The sequence below is a fragment of the Bos indicus genome, chromosome 16 (genome assembly GCF_029378745.1).
Source record: "Bos indicus isolate NIAB-ARS_2022 breed Sahiwal x Tharparkar chromosome 16, NIAB-ARS_B.indTharparkar_mat_pri_1.0, whole genome shotgun sequence".
NCBI classification, from domain to species: domain Eukaryota; kingdom Metazoa; phylum Chordata; class Mammalia; order Artiodactyla; family Bovidae; genus Bos; species Bos indicus.
In genome coordinates, this window is record NC_091775.1 from 2282973 (window position 1) to 2300967 (window position 17995).

Below are 17995 nucleotides of genomic sequence, written 5' to 3' on the forward strand. Positions count from 1 at the left end.
TCAAATCTCTCCTCTGTATTGACTAGCTAGCTGACATCAGTGTGAGCTACAATATTATTTGCCAGCTCAGTACTACCCTAACTATAGACAGCAGTCAGCCTTTGGGGGTGTATATATCCCCCTGATTCCCTAGAAATATCATTAAGTGGACTTTCCTTCTCTCCTAGTTCCCATTCTAGCAACCCTATTTAAAGAGAAATACCCAAAGAATAGTTTACCTGGGCATTGTCACATTACTTTCCCTTAGCCAGAAAAGAAAGTTTCCAGAACATTCTCTATTTCATATCCCTTTCCTCCCATCCCTCTCCCCCATCCCCACCAGCTTTCCCTCCCTCATTAGTGAGACTAAACTCAGATGTATAACCTACTTTTGTATAGCACTCTGTACTTTTTAGAGTGCTTTTGCATACATGATTTTACTCAGTTCATGGTAAGCAGTGTTTTTCATCCTTAAAACAATCCTATGACCCAAAGGTATTTTCCCCCCTTTTATAGTTATGCAAACTGAGTCTTAGGCTCACAAGCTGTTCATACTCACACAGCTAGGAAGCCAGGCCTCCTGACACTGAACCCACCCACTGCTTCTCTACTACTCCGCACTATTGCACCCAAGTTCACGTCCTGGGAGCACGAGGAGCCTGAAGTTTAAGGCCAGTTACAAACCCCCAAAGGGAACAGAGTTCCCTCATTTTTATTCCTGTTGGCCAGCAGGGCTGTCCAGGCTGAATGACCATACACATGAGATACTTCAAAATGTCAGGCCTAGGTGGGGTGGAGAAACCAGAGAGGAGACCTAAGGCTCACAAGAACGTGGGGTATCTGTTAGAGCATCGTTACATCCCGGCCAAGTACGCAGGTATTCCAGGTCACTGGACAATCCAAACGAGCACTCCAGGGAAAGGCCTGAGGACCCAGATAAACGGAGCCTCCCTCACCAATCTTTTCAGGAAGAGGGAAATGGACTAACTCCCTTCTGGCCAGGGCTGAGAGTTTGGTCAGAGTCAGACACACACACCCATGCACACTCAGCAGTAAGTTCAGAGCCATGGAAGTCAAACCCTGGGCTCACCCAAAGGCCAAAGGGGAAGCAGCCACACTTCAGTCCAGGGCTCCGGCTCCGAGCCACCACCTCCTCAGACGCTGGCTGCCAGGCAGGGCTATAAAATGTGCCTCGACTTAATTTTTCCATGGACACAACCCCAGAGGGGACCGCCAGGCTCTGGAGGAGCTGCAGTTCTGAAGCCTCGTAACTTCTGTGTTCTGGGATGCACAGCTGGAGTCCGGGAGGGATCAAGTTTGCCACCCCCTGGACCATTTCTCTTCCAGTATCTTCCTGAGGCCTTGTGTGGCAACAGAATAAGTTTTCATTCAGCGGCTGATACAGGGTTGGAATTCAGTGCAAATTACTTACATCTGCTTGGCCACAACCCATACAGTCAGGTAGTTTAGACAGAGAAGGAGGGGCCTGGGTAGTTGTGTGCTAAGGGATCTGGTGCCACGCTCGGACCAGCCACCCAGGGTACAAAATTCTCTAAAAGAACTGAGAAAAAAAAACATCAGGGCAGCAGAGACAATAGAGATTCCATCGCAGCCAGGCTGGAGGGGCTGGGAAGCCATAAAGACCCCACAAGGGTGTGGAGACCAAGAGAATGGAGGTCGGCCTGAAGAGCGCGAGCAATGGCAGGGTCTTCACACGCGCCCCGCGGCCAACCAGGGTGTGTGCGCTAACCTCACACGTTAGTAACCTCTTCTCACAACCCGGGAGCCTGCCGAGCCCCTGGGCTTCCCACCCCACCCTACCCGAGCTTGGCAGGCTCCCCGGGGCTTCCTGCTGCTGCGATTGCGCCCCAACATCAAAGCCACCGCTGTCGGGAGCTGAAAACCAGAGACAAGTACAGGCCGGGGAGCTGCGCCTCCCCCCAGGGACCGGGAACTCCGGCATGAAGGCCCCTCTCCCTCTCCCAAGCTTTCCCCTTTTGCTGCAGTATCCTTATAAGGCAGAAGCCAATTTTCCTATCTGTCCGCCTAAAAAATGTATATCTATTATATATTCCCTAGGCTAGATGCTGACTTTTCACCTACCGCAAGAGAAAGCACCACCCCACCACTCTCACTCCAGGGCAGGTTTTGCCTTTTATTTTCTCATCTTCAACAAACCAAAACACCAAAACCATTGGCTGATTCAGGGCGCCTTGCCGCTGGGAGCCAGGAAGTGTGTTCAGAGGGAAAGGGGTGGGGAAGAGGGCGCCCGGGGTCCGAGACACTCGGAGACCCCAGGAGCGGGGAGGCGGCGGGGCCTCCCGCTCGGGCGCGGGGCCCGGAGCTCGGCGCCCACCGCCCCCGCGGCCCGCGCCCCGGGAACCCTCGGGTCCTTCCATTGTTGAACCTCGCAGCTGCCATGCTTCAGGGAGAGCCCCGGACCTCCGTCCGCCCTACTCGGCGGGTGATCCGCAGACGCGGCCCGGGTCGCCCGGCCGGGTGCGCGCCTTACCTGCGCCCGCTGCGGTTTCCTGCGGTCGTGCGCTCGGAGACCCGGGCTGCCGGCTCCCGGCGGCTCCGGCGGCGCACCGCCTCCTCAGGGCCGCTCCCTCCCGGGCAGCACGCGGCGGGCGCCGGGCCCGAGGCAGCGGGGAGGCAGAAGGGGCGCGAGGACCGGCTGGGGAGTCGGCTCAGGGGAGGGCGTGCGCGAGCCCGCGGGGTCCGGCGGGCCCGGGGGAGACAATAGCGGCAGCCGCGGGCGAGCGCGGGGAAGCCATCTCCCGGAGACCCCGCGCACTGCACGGCAGCGGAGGCTCGGCCGGACGCGGGCAGGGCGGGCAGCCGCAGGCCGCGGCCCCAGCCCGCAGCGCCCGAAGCGCGGAGGAGGGCGGGCCCCGAGCCCGGCCGCCTGCCCCTCCCGCTCGGCTCCCCGCCTCCCCGGCCTTTGCGCGCGGGGAGGGAAAATCAAGGCGTCGAGTCGTGCTTCGGGAACCCAGGGGCCGAGATCTCCACTCTCCACTCATGTGAGGGTGTTTGCAGATGATCATTACCTTCCCCTGCTGGGACCCCTTTGCTGTGTGCCGGACGAATGCCAGATCATTCTACTGGAAATGACAGAGTTTTGAGGTCCGGGTATCAGTGGATGGAATTTCCTCCCCCCCGCATCATTAACAGAGCGATGCCCGAGAGAGTCCCTACCTTGAGGTTGGAGGAGACGGCGTGGGGAAGCTGCCTCTGCCTTTTGCACTTTTCTGCTTCATCGGTTTTTCGGTTCGCCCTAGTGGGTCGTGTGACCCGAGCCCCGTTAAATAGCAGTCTACAACCTGAAGGGGAAGGGTAGTGGTTGATCCTCCAGCCCAACCAGCGCAAGGGAAAATCTTTCATACATTACGTTCTATTTAAAATTTTGACTCAGTACCTTTGTTTGAGCAGTGGTCTCTAGAAGAATTTTCCGAAGGGCTCCACCCAAAGAAACCCATAGTTGGCCCGCCCCTCATTTGCGTTTGTTTTGCATAATAACGATGCTATGTTATCTCAAAGTGCGTTTTCCTCAAAACTTGAATCTTGCTCTCCACCAGGGTCCTCCTTGTTTCTTCCTTGCCAGACTACGCTCAGCACCTGGTTCTCAGAGTCCCTCCCCTGCCGTCCCCTTCAGGTATCTAGGGCTCAGTACTCCCAGCCTGAGGTCAGAGGCCCAGGACTCCCCTGCTAGCGTTCTCAGGGAAACATCTGCAAACCCGTGCCTTCTCTGGTCTCAAAGAAATGTTTGTTAAAATGCTACTCTTACAGTCTGTTTGGGGTTCACTGGAGTTCTGTGGATTTTTTTTTAAGGGTGTCAGAAAGGCCTTTTAAAAAAGATAAGGGCGTTTTAAAATTTCCTAAATGGAAGAGACTTTAGAGCTCAAAGGAGGATAACTATTTTGGGGAAGGAAATTTGAATAGCCAGATGAAGTCCTATGTAGAGGGAGAAAGCAATGTAAAAAGTGAGATCATGATTTGGAGGTACCTCTTGGGATATTGTTTTGTTCTCATATAAGGTGAAATCTGGGCCAGTGCAAAGAACCATTAATTGCAGGCAACCTTGAGTGAGACAATGGGAGGAGAAGCTCATGAAAGGAGAAGGGACAAAGGCTTGTGTTTGTTTTCTACTCACTGCACTGTGGCCTTGGGTAGCCCACTTCACCCTCTGAGCATCAATAGTTCTATCAGCTTTGCTTCCCACTCAGGCCTGTTGTGAAGATCAAAGGAAAGAATGTAATGGACCATTTTGATGACCACAGCCTGTGTGTTCTGTACATATAACGTATGTATGACACTATTCCTAATGCTCAAGAGCCTCGGGGGATAAAAACATGCACTCATTCACTCATTCACTGCGTGACCACAGCACACATTTATGACCCCTTTCTGTGTGCTCTTAGTCATCAGGCTAAGCTCGGAAGCCTGAGAGAACACAGTAGTGTGGGGCCCTCAGTGGTCCAGGGTTGCTGGAGTGGAGAGTCTTAAGTGAAGAGCTAACAGGAAATAGGCCTACCCGAGTTGCTGGGCTGAGGATCATATTAAAGGCTTTTTAATGCATCTTGGTAGGGAGAAAATTCTGTATTATTAGAGAAACCAGGGCATGTCAAAAAATTTAGGTTTAGCCCTGTAGGCAACAGAGAACCCAGGGTGCAGACTGGGAGTGGTGTGATCAGTGATGCGGCCTATTACAGAAGGATTTGGAATACATACTGATGTCTTCCCTTTGCCCCTGCAGACCCACTCTGGGCCCTCTGGTTTCCTAGAAGCGGTGGGCCAGTGGGGAGCCTCCTCAGAAGAGCAGGAGGAGGGAGGTCAAGAGGTCTGGACATTTCTTCCTTGGGCTCCTTCTCTTTGGGGTCACTGTGGGCTGGCTGCCACGCTCAACAAAGCTTCCTCCAGGTGTTTCCCCTTCCCTCTCAGCTCCTTTCCCTCCCTCTCCCTTTCCCTCTTCTATCTTCATTTAGAGAATTGCTCACTCCCTTCCTTCGACTTTCAGGCCAAGAAGTGGGAACTCCCTTTTCTGCTGGCCCGGGAGACTGCACACTGTTGCTTTTGGCTTTCTACACCCTGCTGGCCCTTTGTAAATTGTTCCTTCAAATTGGAGTGTGCCATTTGCACACTTAGGAGTACCGGCTGGGAACTCACGGGGAGGCCATGGCTGCATTCAGGGTGCAAGAGCAGAGAATCTCGAAGCAGGGACAGAAGTGTGGGATGGGAGGGAAGGACAGATACAAGAGAGTCAGGCAGTCAAGTCAGTAATACTTGGTACTGTACTGAATATAGGGATCATCAATGAGGGGGAAGAGTGTAGAATTACTCCCCACCTGATGCCTTAGGAACTGGGGGCAGGTGGTGCCATTTACTAAGTGAGGGACTGTAGTAAGACAGGGCCCGGGTATTGGAGGTACAATCATGACTCTGATTTTGGACATTAAATTAAATTTGGACTTGCAGTGTCTCTGAAATGCTCAGGTGGAGATGTCTAGTAGACTTTAGATTTATGAAACTAAATTGAAAGTAGAGGCATGGACACGTGGTTTCAATTTTGGACTCTTCCATTCATAGATGATAAACAAAGTTACATATACGACATCACCCAAGTGGGCAAATAGAGGCAAGAAGAGGCCTGAAAGGAAGAACTGAGACGCCAGAGTGTCAGAAAGGAGGAGGAGAGAAAGTGTCAGGAAAGAGGGATGCGAACACAAGGGCGGCTGAGGCATCCAGGGGCGCGGGGCTGGAAATGCCTTTTGGATTGACAAAAAGTCAGTGGATTCTGAATGCTAGAGGGGTTCTTGAGTTGTTAGCCTTTCTATCATAGAGAGGAGTGTGGTGGGAGAGAGCTTGCAGAGCCTACCAGAAACCCAGGCTGCTCTCAGTTTGGAGTTATTGGGCCAAAAACACAAAAGGAAACTTTTCAGAACAATTCCTCTGTACCATGCATCTCTGCACCTTGTAATGATCTCAACTCAAAGATGATGATGGTGAAGCACTGGGTCTCTGAGTAGGTACATTCAGCATTGGTTTGGGGACCCATCTCTTCATCCACAACTTTCCTAGCTCTGATACAGAGTTGATGGAAAATTTCAATGACCAATGAGTCTGATGAGTAGAAGAGCAAAGAGCATGTGTTTAATAATTAGTGGGGAAATTTCAGTTTGAGAAGGGTTGCGGGGGGTGGGCGAGTTTGGGCCACAAATCTAGAATCTGTGAGTTTAGACTGCCCTCCAGCGGGAGAATTAAGTTCAACAGTCAATGTGAGTGAGAAGCTTGGTAGCACTCCAGGAAGATTTCATGCTTAAAAAGGAGAAAGCGCTACTGATGGTATTTTGTAACCCAATATAGAAAAAGCAGATTCAGTTCATGCTACTTCAGATGGGACTTTACAGTGTTAACAAGCCAAACTTTCAATTTGATTTTCAAACTTTGCTGTTCCCTATATGATAAAATTATTCTCCTCTAGCCTGAAATAAATCCCGTCAGCTGTCTCCAATCCCACACTTTCCCTGTCTACCTCCCTGTATTACAGCCAGATTAATTTATTCACCAACCCCAAAACACAATTTTCATTTCTCATTTTCCTTCCAGACTTAACTGTTTTCCTTCCCACTGTGCCTGTCTCTTTGCTGTGGAAATAGTAGGTGCTCAATAAGCAATTCATGAGTTAGTCTATTTAAACAGCTGGTTTATTTTCCTGGAGCAAAGGCAATTCGATGTAACAAATGAAGCCATTGACCAGGAAAAAAAAAAAAACAACACTTTATTTTTGCTTCTTTAGGGACACTGGAGCCTGGTAGGCGACAGTCCATGGGGTCTCCAAGAGTCAGACACGACTGAGCAACTTCACTTTCACTTTTCACTTTCATGCATTGGAGAAGGAAATGGCAACCCACTCCAGTGTTCTTGCCTGGAGAATCCCAGGGACCGGGGAGCCTGGTGGGCTGCCATCTATGGGGTCGCACAGAGTCGGACACGACTGAAGCAACTTCACTTCACTTCACAGGGACACTGGACAGCTACTAGTTCCCTTCCTTAAAAAAAAAAAAAAAAGAAATTAGGTATAATACATTTTCACATCTCATTCAAACAGAGCAAACAGTTTTTCCTTATTTCACACATGAGTGCTCAAGAAATACCTGAATAGATAAATGTCTGTCTGGCTCACTACAGTTTCCTCTGCATACCTCTGACAGTTAACTTGTTGAAACTTAACTTTGATCCTGTTTTCCTTGCTGAAAACTGAAAGGCCCCTTGCCCTCATTTTGTACACCCTTTCTGTCTGTCCATTCTTATCTCCTGCCTCTTCTTGTACTTGAATTCTTAATACTGCATTTATTACTTTGTTTAAATTAACTGCTTAAATGTCTCCCTTCTTTCCTAGACTGTGAACAGGATCCAGGTCCTATATATCTCTGACTTTCATCACAGAACCTAAGCCATAATATCAATAGATGATCAATAAATGTTTGTACAATTACATTATTTCTTCCTGTTGCATTTTGAGTCTTCCTTCTAATCTTATCCCCCGCAAAAAAAGTAACAAGAGTGGTAAAAATTTTTAATTTAGAAAGTGTCTTACAGGTCATCTCGGAGAAGGCAATGGCACCCCACTCCAGTACTCTTGCCTGGAGAATCCCACGGACGGAGGAGCCTGGTGGGCTACAAACCATGGGGTCGCTAAGAGTTGGACACGACTGAGCGACTTCACTTTCACTTTTCACTTGCATGCATTGGAGAAGGAAATGGCAACCCACTCTAGCGTTCTTGCCTGGAGAATCCCGGGGAAGGGGGAGCCTAGTGGGCTGCCGTCTCTGGGGTCGCCCAGAGTCGGACACGACTGAAGCGACTTAGCAGCAGCCGCAGTACAGGTCATCTAACCAACTTCCCTCGTTTTATTGATGTGGAAACTCAGGCCTGTGTAGGATCACACAGTTTGTTGGCCTTTGTTTTTAAAGAATCAGGCAATTGTAGAAAGCAAACTCCTGCAACTGAGGCTGGGCAATTTAGTTCATTGTGTCAGAAGCCTCAGGTTCCCAGAAACAAAAATGCACTCCCTTATCAGTCTTGAAATTTCATAATCCTGTTTTCCTTACCCTATGCGTCACAGTTGATGAAGTTGATTTTAGGAAAAGCCAGGCTGATCTGGAGATTTTTATTCTTAATAATTTATGTTGCTTTCACTGGTACACACTAATACTGCTTTAGAAGGACTCACCTTGGGAGTCTGATTTGAAAATTGCAACTTGTCTGGAAGAGGGAGAAAGGGAAAAATTCAATCAAAATCTAAATTAAAGGTCTAAACTCCCTTTCTCTCAATCTATATTCGGATCCACCTTTCCACAGTCACTTATCTTTTCCTATATTAGCTCCTCTATTTATGAGTCAAATGTGTCTTTCCTTCTTCTGTGCTAAGGAATGCCTGTTTAACAGCTATATCATCAAGTGAATGGAAATACATTTTTCTTTAAAAATATGGGGAAAATACTGTAACCTGGGTCAGTAGATATAACTGACATTCAGAGGTCCTATTGTTCATTAAAGATATGGGGGAAATCCCTGAAACCTGGTTCCGCAGAGTATAACCGACATTCAGAGGCCCTATCAGGGAAGCAGTATACTGAAGACAGAAGTGTAGTAAAAAGAGGTTGCAGCTTTCTGAATTTTTAATGTTCGTCTCCGTTTCCCATTTTTCTGTAATTTACTACCACGTAATTTTAGAGAGCTTAGTGAATATTAGAAATTCATCAGACATTAAATATGAAGGAACTTGAAGAAAACACGTATTAAGTGCATGGAGAAAAACACAGAAAAATGAATGTTTGTGTTTCCTTATCTTACTGGAAAAAATAATACTAACTAAAATTTAGATTTGAGGGCCAATTAGAATATTATCAAGTAAACAGAAGAGAAAAGGGTTTTCGAGAGAGCCCGGATAGCTCAGTCGGTAGAGCATCAGACTTTTAATCTGAGGGTCCAGGGTTCAAGTCCCTGTTCGGGCGCCTTCTGATTTTTCGAAAATTCCAAGGTTTGTTTAGTTGCTAAGTCTACTTCTACCTTAAGTCGTATCCACTTTATTTTTCATTGATTTCGGAGTATGATAGATAAACGTACAGTCAGGGAAGAAAGAAAAGCGGCTACGCAAAATGACTCAATTTCTTGGTGAGTGCGGAGGTTTTGCGCAGTTTTCGGGAGGAATTTTTTTCCTTCAGATTTCTAAGAACTGGGGAAGAAAACAAAACTGAAGGTGAAAAAACGCAAAGCGCCCGAACAGGGACTTGAACCCTGGACCCTCAGATTAAAAGTCTGATGCTCTACCGACTGAGCTATCCGGGCTCTCACAAACGCACATTGCTCCTGCGGCGTCTTACTTAAGGACGACGAGCGCCGCGGACCCGCCTCCTCCGCCGGCATTTTGTGAAACTGTGGTAAACCCGGTCAAGCACTGGGTTCCTGCGCCAGGGAAAACAGAACGCGCCTCGTGGACCTTTCGCCAGCATTACCGGTTAACTCAGGATTGCGAGATTCTTCTGTGCCCAATAACCATTATTGGGTAATAATAATAATAATTAGGTAATCTCTCTGACAAGTCTAAGATGAACAGAACGGTGACGTAGGCCACTTTTGAAGATCTGTACTGACAAGATTTATTACACTCTTGATAAAAGGGTGGGTATCTAAAACGTTCCCGACCAAAAAAAAAACAAACAAAACACACACACACACACACAAAAACCTCTCTAAGAGAGAATACAGATACGCTGTTCTGAAGCTGTTGAACTGAACTGTGTAGTGTGGAGCGGGAGAAAGGACCCCGCAGAGGGATGGTGGGATTGTCCTGCAGGTCCCATCATGGGGTCCGAGTCATAGTTTTACGTGACACAAACCCCAATGACCTTCCAGTCAGAAATCCCAGGAAACCAGAGTGGAAAGCTGAACATGCCAGCGGTGAGACATTTTCTCGATCTTGGCATCGGAGGCTCTTCTTTTCCACAGCCGCCAGTACTCTGAGCGCTGCCCTCTGCCACAGGGCTGACGTGGAGAATTAACCCTCCGTGGGGCTTAGAGCGGGACATCGAAGGGTTTTTCTTAGCTGACGTTGCTTTCCCTTAATTCCAACTGCTTTAAGTGATTGCCCTGGTCCAGCAATTCCACTCTGAGGAATTTGTCCTAAAGAAATAATCAGCGATGTGCAAAAAGACTTGATTACAAGAGAGAAAAGAACATCAAGGCATTTTAACTGGAAAAAAACTGTAAATGACATAAATGGCTATATAAATTATGGTATAGCCTATTAAGAATGAGCGACTTCACTTTTATTTTTCACTTTCATGCACTGGAGAAGGAAATGGCAACCCACTCCAGTGTTCTTGCCTGGAGAATCCCAGGGATAGGGGAGCCAGGTGGGCTACCGTCTATGGGGTCGCACAGAGTCGGACACGACTGAAGTAACTTAGCAGCAGCAGCAGCTATTAAGAATGATATGTAGCCATTAATAATCATGTAAAAGAACACAATTTGGGAATAATTGTAAGATAGTATTAGGCTATATTTCAAATATAAAAATTAAGCAACAAAGGTATATGTACAGCACAGAAAATTACAGCCATTACTTTGTAATAACTTTCAATAGCAGTATCTCTAAAAATACTGAATCACAATGCTGTTCATCTGAAACTAATATAATATTGTATATCAACTATACTTCAACTTGAAACTTTCTAAACGATGCATGTAAGTACCTTCAAAAATTGAAAGGATCCGTAAAGACTGGGTACTGAAGTTAGGTGCCCCTTTTTGAAACCTTACTACCCTGTGTGATCTAGAGTAAACTATTCCTCTGTCTCAGGACAATAAAATGATTGCAAGAATTAAATAAGATTGTTTATGTAAATTGCTTAGAATAGTGTCTGACATATAATAAGCATTCACAAAGTTAGATAAAAATATAACAAGATCAGACTCCATGATTCTGTTCTTTGGTTCTCTGACAGTATCCAACCTTCAACAAGTGCTTAACATCTTTTTTAAATTAATTTTTATTGAGGTAAAATTGACATGTTACATCATTTCAGGTGCACAACCTAATGATTTGATATTTGTATATGCTGCAAAATGATCGCCCTAATAAATCTAGTTAACATCTGTCACCACATACAGTTACAAAAAATTTTTTTTGTAATAGAACTTCCAAGATTACTCTCTTAGCAATACAAATATATAGGACACTATTATTAACTATAGTCATGCTATATATAAACTTTAACACATTTATTTTTTTATTGAAGTACACTTGCTTTACAATGTTGTGTTAGTTTTTGGTATATAGCAAAGTGATTCAGATACACACACACATTCTTTTTTCATGTTCTTTTCCATTACAGTTTATTACAGGATACTGAATATATTCCCCTGTGCTATACAGTAGAACCTTGTTGTTTATCTATTTTACATACAGTAGTGTTCACCTGTTAATCCTGAACCCCTAATTTATCCCTCCTCTTCTCCTTCCCCTTTGGTAACCACGTTTTCTATGTCTGTGAGTCTGTTTCTGTTTTGTAAATAAGTTCATTTTTTCTTATTTTAGTTTCTACATATAAATGGTATATGATATTTGTCCTTCTCTTTCTGACTTCCTTCAGTGAGTATGATAATCTCTAGGCCCATCCATGTTGCTGCAAATGGCATTCTTTCTTTCTTTTTACGGTTGAGTGGTGTTGCACTGTATATGTGTACCACACCTTCTTATCCATTCATCTGTCAATGGACATTAAGGTTGCTTCTATGTCTTGGCTATCCCAAATAGTGCTGCTGTGAACATTGAGATGCATATATCTTTTCAAATTATAGTTTTCTCTGGATATATACCCAGGAGTGAGATTGCTGGATCATTGTTGTTCAGTTGTTAAGTCATGTCCAACTCCTTGCAACCCCGTGGACTGCGGCATGCCAGGCTTCCGTGTCCTTCACTATCTCCTGGAGTTAGTGGCAACTCTATTTTTAGTTTTTTGAGGAACTTCCCTCCATAGTATCTTCTATAGTGGTCGCACCAATTTACATTCCCACCAACAATGTAGGAGGGTTCTCTTTCTTCCACATCCTCTTCAGTATTTATCGACTCTTTGATGATGGCCATTTTGACTGGTGTGACGCATATACCTCAATGTTATTTTGATTGTATTTCTCTAATAATTAGCAAAGCTGAATGTCTTTTCATGTGCCTATTGCCCATCTATGTATCTTCTTTGGAGAAATGTCTACTTGGGTCTTCTGTCCATTTTTAGATTGAGTTGTTTGGGTTTTTTGTTATTGAGTTGTATGAGTTGTTTGTATACAATTTTGGAAATGAACCCCTGGTCTCGTGTTGCAAATATTTTCTCCTAGTCTGTAGGCTATCTTTTTGTTTTCTTCATGATATTCTTTGCTGTGCAAAAGTTTCTAAGTTCGATTAGGTCCCAGTTGTTCATTTTTGCTTTCACTTCTATTGTCTTGGGAGACTGACCTAAGAAAATGACGCTTCAATTTAAGGCTTAACATGTATTTGACTGGAGTAGAGGGAGACATAGAGAATTTAGAAAGTTGACAATATTAAGTTAACTTGAAAGAATAACTGTCCCCTAAGCAATGGGGAACTATTAAATTTTGGCTCATTAATGTTCCAATTTCTCACTCAAGGAATACACATTAGATTTGCAGATCAGGAAGCAACAGTTAGAACTGGACATGGAACAACAGACTGGTTCCAAATAGGAAAAGGAGTACATCAAGGCTGTGTATTATCACCCTGCTTATTTAACTTCTATGCAGAGTACATCATGAGAAACGCTGGGCTGGATGAAGCACAAGCTGGAATCAAGATTGCCAGGAGAAATATCAATAACCTCAGATATGCAGTTGACACCACCTTTATGGCAGAAAGTGAAGAAAAACTAAAGAGGCTCTTGATGAAAGTGAAAGAGGAGAGTGAAAAAGTTGGCTTAAAGCTCAACATTCAGAAAACTAAGATCATGGCATCTGGTCCCATCACTTCATGGCAAATAGATGGGGAAACAGGGGAAACGGTAGCTGACTTTATTTTGGGGGGCTCCAAAATCACTGCAGATGATGATTGCATCCATGAAATTAAAAGACACTTACTACTTGGAAAGAAAGCTATGACCAACCTAGACAGCATATTAAAAAGCAGAGACATTAGTTTGTCAACAAAGATCCGTCTAGTCAAGGTTATGGTTTTCCCAGTAGTCATGTATGGATGTGAGAGTTGGACTATAAGGAAAGCTGAGTGCAGAAGAATTGATGCTTTTGAACTGTGGTGTTGGAGAAGACTCTTGAGAGTCCCTTGGACTGCAAGGAGATCCAACCAGTCCATCCTAAAGGAAATCAGTCCTGGGTATTCATTGGAAGGACTGATGTTGAAGCTGAAATTCCAATACTTTGGCCACCTGGTGTGAAGAGCTGACTCATTTGAAAAGACCCTGATGCTGGGAAAGATTGAGGGCAGGAGGAGAAGGGGACGACACAGGATGAGATGGTTGGATGGCATCACTGACTCAATGGACATGAGTTTGGGTGGACTCCGGGAGTTGGTGATGGACAGGGAGGCCTGGTGTGCTGCAGTTCATGGGGTCGCAAAGAGTCGGACACGACTGAGCAACTGAACTGATGTCCTCATGAGAAAAGGAGATTAGGATATAAAGTACACAGACAGAAGGGTAAACATGAAGACAAATTTTTTTAAAATTTGAAGTATAAAATATTTGAAAGGAATATATACAGGTATAAATCCTAAAAGACTAAATGGTTGCAGGGGTAAATACCAAACTCAGGATAATGGTTCCCTCTTCAGATGAAGGAGGGAAATGTCATCGGAGAAGAGACTGAAGGGGAACTTTTAAAAATACTTATTTTTATTTATTTATTTGGCTGCACAGGGTCTTAGCTGTGGCATGTGGGAACTAGTTCCCCAACCAGGGATCAAATCCAGGGCCCCAGCACTGAGAGATCAGAGTCAGCCCCTGGATCACCAGGAGAGTCCCACATGCAGGACTTTTTTGTACAGGTAATGTTCTTTATGAAGAATTGTGGGGGAAAGGAGTCATATTCTTCATTACACTTTTTTACATGTCTGAAATAGTTTCTTACAGCTTTTCAGAAAGGCCAATAACATTGGCTTTTAATTCCTTTAAAGCTGCAGTAGGCCTTAGAAAATTTATTCAATTCACTCCTTTTACATTACAGATTGGGGAAACTAAAGACCTGTGGAACTTTCTGGTTTCTAGAATAGTTAGACTAAACCCAGATTTCCTGTTTATCAAATACATGGTTTGTGAGCACAGTTCTTAGAGAAGGAAGCGGCGATCACTGAATCAGTTATGATCTTGTTAACCCAATTTTGTTTTCTTTTTTGGCAAGTTTACTTGACTGGTAGAAGAAATACTATAGATACGATTTGTTTTCATTATAGCAAGTCATTTATTTATTTATTTTTTTATGGACTCCTTGGGAAAGGTCAGAGAAATGTTGCCAAATGTTGACCTCTATTAGGTGGGATAATTGGTTTAAGAACAACTCTGGAAGAGGAACTCTGGAATCCTGAACCAGAGTCAACTATGAGGGGTAAGCTCTATTCTTTTTAAAAAATAACTTACTTACTTTTGGCTGTGCTGGGTCTTCACTGCTGTTCAGGCTTTTTCTCTAGTTGTGGAGAACAGGAGCTATCCTCTAGTTGTGGTCTGCGGCCTCCTCACCACACAGGCTTCTCTTAATGTGGGACACTGGCTCTAGCGCAGGTGGGCTTCATTAGCTGCAGCACATGGGCTCAGAATTTGCTGCTCGTGGGCTCTAGAGCACAGGCTCAGTAGTTGTGGTACATGGGCTTAGTTGTTCCGCAGCATGTGGGATCTTCCTGGACCAGGGATTGAAGCTGTGTTTTCTGTATTGGCAGGTGCATTCTTTTACCACTGAGCCACCAGGGAAGCCCCAGCTCTATTCTTAATAATTTCCTACTCAACATATTTATCAAGGCTTTAAATGAAAATAATTTGTATAATTATAATAATTTGATTATAATTGTTAATCAACAATATGCAAAAGTGAGAGAGCTAATCCCTCCTGACTCTCCAGGCAAGGCCAGCTGCAGCTCTCATTGCACTTAGCACGTTCTCTTTACCTGGACATTCTGACGGCACCTCCAGACTCCAGGCGTCACTCCACTCCAGTTGAGTGACGCCCCCACAATCCTGGGCTCGGCGGAAAGCGGCTCATGGCAGGTTGGTGCTTGGTACATAGTAGGTGTTCAACAAATACTTGTGGACCTTAAACTGAATTGTGTAACAGGATCATAATCCAAAAAGTCCAGTAGACAGTAGGAAAGGACCTAAAATAACCAGGTACTAGTTAAAAGATATAAGACAAATTTCTGTTTGGGATTTTTAAAAATTAAAATTAATTGCAGAAAAAGAGAGGAGAAATAGTTAACAGTTCACCTAGAAAAGCCTTCTGGGAGCAAGTGTGAAAAAGGAATTAATTCTTCAGCTCATTTACAGAATTCTGATTTCTACCTAAGTCGGAGGTGATGCCAGAAGCAGAGCAAGGTGCAATGTGCAAATAGAGGTCATTGCCTCATTTTATTTTGCATAGGTGTGTATCTGGTTCCGGGAGGCACATTTTAAATAGGACAAACAGGTTCTTGAAGCCACAGCAGATAAGTAATTGAAAGCTCTGAGGGGATTTTCAGTAAGCAGAAAAACGAAAGGTTAGAGATGGGACATGGTAGCTGTCTGCAAAAAAAAAAAAAGAAAAATAGTATTTATGTTAGAAAGAATGAAGCCTTAGTCTTCTCCAAAGTGCAGAACTAAAACCAGTAGAGGTGGTAAAATAACATATTTCAGCTCAAAAATTCCTCGACTATCTAGACTCATCCTACAGTAAATGAAATGAAGTATTGGGAGGGGTCCTGCCATTTGGCACCGGCAAACAGCATGCCTGAGAAGTTTGTTGAAGGCACTTGTGTGTTGTGAGAGTAGGCTAGACGACTTGATTATGTGATCCAAATAAGCTCCACCTCATTGTCCTCTGCACTTCTCTTTTAACATTTACCACATATTTTGTAGTAATCTGTGTCTGTACTAATCTTATCCTCGCCTAATTAGCGTCAACACTAGCGTGCCGCTCCACCATGTCTGGGGAGTAGGAATGAATAATCTAACACCGAAAAGCAGAGGGGCTGGCTTTTCAGCTTTCTGAAGAGCTGAAAAGGTGTCTCTGATGGTGCTTTTAGCTTTCTCCCCTCCCTGTTTTTGTTTTTTTTTTTTTTTTAACTCTCCCAGGACACGTTTATAAATAGCATTAAGCCCCTGCGATTTCCTCAAATGGAAACCTCATAAGTCTTAGTCGTCCAGGCCCTACTACTATCTTTCCCCGGACTGGCATCCCCTCTATGGTAGGGCCGGCTCAGCCTTCTTGCTCTCTAGCCCTCCCACTGGCCCATCTATGATTTCCGGAGGCCTCACCGGAAGCTCCTGTGGGCGATGGGTTGGGGAGGCCGGAAGTTGCGCCTTCACTACTCGCCGTTTCAAAATGCTGCTAAGACCTTAGGGACAGTTGAGTGACGCCCCCACAACCCTGGGCTCGGCGGAAAGCGACTCATGGAACGGCCGTGAGGTGTGGCTTTTGGGTTTTGTTGGCGAGGTGCCGGCAGGCCGGGGGCGGGGGGTGGGGGGTGGGAGAGACGCGGCCAGGTGTGCGGCCCGGGGCAGGGGGTGGCCGGCGGGAGAAGCCAGAGGAGTGGGTGGCGGCGTGCGGAAGGTCGCCTGGCGAGGCCGGGCTGGTGGGGTAAGCGCCACGCGACGCGAATCCGCCGAGGACGATGGTGGGAGTGCAGTGACTTAGGCGCAGGTCCGCTGGCGGGTTACCGACCGGAAGTCGGGATAGATGGACGGTGCTCGATAGGACGCAAAGTGTGGGGATGACTGAGGCACTTTGGAGGAAAGGCGGGAAAGGGAGGAGAGAATGACACTGCAGTGTCTTCAAGATTTTATGGTAGTGATTTTCAGGGCCACGGACCATCTGTCTCAGAGGCACTTGAGTACTCGTTTGAAGACTGCTCATTTGGGGGCCACACCCATACTTCCCCTAACAGAATATCAGGAGCTGGAGCTCGGGAAGGTGTATTTTAATCAGCGCGTTCTCCTGTTGGTTCTTGTACACGCCCAAGTTTGAAAACCATTGTTATAAAGCGACACACAGAGAAAATGCTGCTGCTCTTTTCCTTCATCTCGGAAGCTCTTCTAGGAAGCTCCTCCGTGCCGTGGGATGTTGGAATGGGAAACAAGTATCGAAGGTCCTTGGTACTTTTTGGTATTAAGTATCACTACATCTCAGTTTGGATTTGGTCTCCTCCCTCTTACGTGGGCTCCCCCGGTGGTTCAGCGGTAAAGAATACGCCTGCAATGCAGGAGTCGTAGGTTGAATCCCTGGGTCGGGAAGATCCCCTGGAGGAGGGCATGGCAACCCACTCCAGTACTCTTGCCTGGAGAGTCCCGTGGACGGAGGAGCCTGGCGGGCTACTGTCCATGGGGTCGCAAAGAGTCGGACACGACTGAAGCGACTTAACACGCGTGCACGTACTCCTCATTCATTTCTGCCACGAAAAGTTCATTTCGTTTAGAATATTTACTTAAGAATATTTTGTTTCACAGTATAGTCAGGATCACAACTTTTTATTTTATAGTTTTTTAAAAAAATCAAAATACTATTTGCGTGTTGTTGAAGAAAACCACACAGTACAGAAGTGTGTAAAATGAACTGTCCATTAACCTGCCCCCTCCTCAAGCTAGCTACCCTTAACTGCTGGATATTATGTTCTTCCTGACTTTTTCCACATGTATTCTTACTTTTAAACAACAATGGGGTCATTCTGTATCTATTATTCTGCACCTTAAATTTTTCAGTAGCAACATCAGAGAAAGCTTTCTATAAAGTGTACATATAATATTTTCTT

The 17995-nt window shown here is 45.5% G+C and overlaps 2 protein-coding genes and 2 non-coding genes across 12 annotated transcripts in view; 2 read left to right on the forward strand and 2 right to left on the reverse strand.

Annotated features, from left to right (window-relative positions):
* The window catches only part of PIK3C2B (phosphatidylinositol-4-phosphate 3-kinase catalytic subunit type 2 beta), a 77277-nt gene extending 73963 nt beyond the window's left edge, over nt 1-3314 (reverse strand). For 2 of the 4 annotated variants that reach the window (XM_070767754.1, XM_070767755.1), the window contains exon 1: nt 2492-2903. The gene's annotated coding sequence lies outside the window, so the exon portion shown is untranslated. Of the gene's footprint in view, nt 1-2491; nt 2904-3029; nt 3048-3177 lie in introns of those variants that run through there. The other 2 variants (XM_070767756.1, XM_070767757.1) reach the window with 2 other exon arrangements.
* Nucleotides 3315-8923: 5609 nt separating this feature from the next.
* On the forward strand, nt 8924-8996 carry TRNAK-UUU (transfer RNA lysine (anticodon UUU)). Its single transcript has one exon. It is a non-coding gene; the product is annotated as a tRNA-Lys (tRNA).
* Nucleotides 8997-9257: 261 nt separating this feature from the next.
* On the reverse strand, nt 9258-9330 carry TRNAK-UUU (transfer RNA lysine (anticodon UUU)). The gene has a single exon. It is a non-coding gene; the product is annotated as a tRNA-Lys (tRNA).
* Nucleotides 9331-14331: 5001 nt separating this feature from the next.
* Nucleotides 14332-17995, forward strand: part of MDM4 (MDM4 regulator of p53) — a 51913-nt gene continuing 48249 nt past the window's right edge. For 2 of the 6 annotated variants that reach the window (XM_019976601.2, XM_070767776.1), the window contains exon 1: nt 14332-14610. The gene's annotated coding sequence lies outside the window, so the exon portion shown is untranslated. Of the gene's footprint in view, nt 14611-15117; nt 15264-15301; nt 16657-17995 lie in introns of those variants that run through there. The other 4 variants (XM_070767775.1, XR_011560696.1, XM_019976602.2 and 1 more) reach the window with 4 other exon arrangements.